Below are 2,960 nucleotides of genomic sequence, written 5' to 3'. Positions count from 1 at the left end.
TGGTGGTGAATGCATACGCTCCTAAAGCTGTAATAGATACTCGATGCTTAGACGCTGCAGTGACTTCTTGTTATCAAAATAAAATTCTAATCGGCGATTTCTATTCTCATCATACGTGCTGAGGTTTCCGAACTGATCAATGCGGTAAGAGATTGTGGGAGTGGACAGCGGATAATAACTTGTGTTGTCTGAATTCAAAGAACACCCACTTACATTAGTGATAGGTCTCGTTCAGCCTTAGATTTAAGCTTTGTGAGTTCATCACTCACTAGATTGTCGTGGAGTGCGTGTGATTGTGCGACTAACAGCGATCATTTGCCTATATTATTCGAGATTGCTTGCCAAGTTATAGTGTCAGGCTCTCAGACTCGAGTGTTTATTAACTACACCAAATTTAGCAAAGAATTAGAATCTGCTTTAGCAACTCATTCTGAAGAGCAAGAAGATACAAAAGCTATGAGACTAAGTGCACTGATCAAAAGAACATATAAAAATGCAGAATTCGTTGTGGAATCCGCAAAGAGCACAACCCACAGTCCGTGGTGGAACTCGGACTGTGCCCGGGATTTCCGACGAAGAAAGGCAGCTTGGAAAAAACTTATGTATAACCGGTGCCCCCAAAACTGGTCTGATTACAAGTATCACGCTGCTAGTTTTAAACGCACAGTCTCTTTAGCTAAGGAACAATATGATAGAAAACATTATGATCACCTTTCAAAAGCTTGTAACAAAAAGGCGCTGTTCAAGTTCATGAGATCACGTAAAATGATGCCATATATTATAGGGTTTGAGATTATGTCCTTGGAAGAAACAAATAAATCCTTAGAAACCATGGCTAAAGGCCTGGAGTGTATATTTACATCAACTAAGCCTTACGATCTACAAAAACCAGCGTTAGCAATTGAAGTTACTGAAGTTTAAGAAGAGTTAGCACAATTGATACAAGGTTTGCCCTCGTCAGCTCCTGGTCCGGATGGAATCACAACTGCTATGATAAAAATATTATTCAAATTATCACCATGTGACCTATTAAACAATGTAAATTATTTGTTCAAGTATGCCTGGATTCTTTATGAGTGGAAATTAGCTAAAATAGTGCCGATACAAAAAAGACAATGATTCGGATATGCTATAGAAATCATTCGACCCATTTCTCTTACATATAATATGGTGAAGCTCATCGAAAGAGTGCTCAATAAAAGAATTCTAATATGGGTGGAGGAAAATTCGATATTAAATCCAAATCAAATTGGCTTCAGAACTGATTGTTCAATCTGGTGTGCACACGCAGATTTAGAAAGCCGCATTCAGCTTGCTCGCAAAAAAAGACAACATGCGGCACTAGTGACATTGGATATAGCTAAGGCATACGATAGTGTAGAACATTCAGTATTATTAGACATATTAGAGAGCCACAATCTCCCAAAATATATATTGGCGTGGGTGAGGAAATTTTTGAGAGGAAGAGAGTTCTATTGCTTTAAGGATCGTCAAAGTGCAAACAAACACGTGGTGTCCCCCAAGGCGCTGTATTATCGCCAGCTCTATTCAACATCTTAATGAGCACCATACCGCGTTGTCAGGACGTGAAGGTGTTTGTATATGCAGATGATATTGCATTTTTCACGGCACATAGTGACATATATTCTTTATATCAAACGCTACAGAGATATGTCAATATGCTGGAGAGATGGCTAGATGCAGTCTGCATGACCTTAAATGTAAATAAGAGTGCAGTATTGATATTCCCGTTATCCGATCCCATCTCAATTTCATTATGTTATAAACAAGAGCCCATTCCACAGGTGGAATCTCTTAAATATTTGGGAGTAATTTATAATGCCAACCTAAACTTGACTCCCCACATAGACAGCATGGTATCTAAAGCACAACGCGCCTTAGGAATTCTTCGTAGACTGAGCAGCCGCCTATATGGTCTACGCAGAAGCACAATGGTGATGATCTATAAAACGTATATGCGACCAATCCTATAGAATTTGGGTGCGTATTGTTCTCAGGTGGCCCTGCTTATAAAATAAAGCCTCTGGTTATGCTGGAACGAGAAGCCTTGAGATTGTGTCTAGGACTTCCGAGGCTTGTAAGAAACAATGTTTTGTATCAGGAAGCACGATTACCTACATTGCCTTGCCGTTTTCGTGTCCTAACGGTTAAGACGTTTCTGAAATTTTATAGCTATGCGCCAAGACGATCTGAATATGATTTTATAAATGACCTAGACAGCTTTTTCTTGCCCATTGGCCACGGTTTCGAATACCTCAAATTGCTTTTGTCCAGAAACAACTAGATGGGTTAAATGTAAAAATTCGAGATGTGATTGCGGCGCAGGTTACAAATCAAATTCTTAAGATATAATTCGATGATATTTTTCACTCTAAGCCCAAATTACAATCCTATAGGGTCTTAAATAGCCAACTGCAGGATTATCTTGCACATGCAGAAACGAATAATATTATAGCCACAGATGCTTCAGTAATGGATGAAAAGACAGGTGTAGGTATATACTCCCATTCGCTTGACTGGTTTCTTTTCATTAAGATTACCGGATTTCACCCAAGCTTTTGAAGCTGAGCTGTTGGCAATAGTTCTAGCGCTGCGAAAGCTACTTTTGAATGCCGCTAACGCGATCATAATCACGGATTCTCTGTCAGTATGTACGTCGATTACGGCGTCAACAAAATCGATGGCCTTAAAGACGCTCCTTATGCTAGTTTCTCCTCAGCTGCAGCTACTGAAATTAGTATGGGTACCCGGTCATTGCGGCTTAGAAGTAAATGAAAGCACGAGCAGCATTGGAAGGGCCAGTACTATCAGTCCTTTCCGAAGTGGCCACTATAACTGCGACATGATACAGAAAATTTGAGCTTAGTGCAGACGCTACGAAGCAATATTGTGAACACCAAAATTTACTCACTTAAGATTTCTATGGAAAATTCATTGGT

This window comes from Rhipicephalus microplus, chromosome 7, assembly GCF_043290135.1.
Source record: "Rhipicephalus microplus isolate Deutch F79 chromosome 7, USDA_Rmic, whole genome shotgun sequence".
In the NCBI taxonomy this organism is placed as follows: Eukaryota; Metazoa; Arthropoda; class Arachnida; order Ixodida; family Ixodidae; genus Rhipicephalus; species Rhipicephalus microplus.
This window is presented reverse-complemented; position numbering follows the sequence as displayed.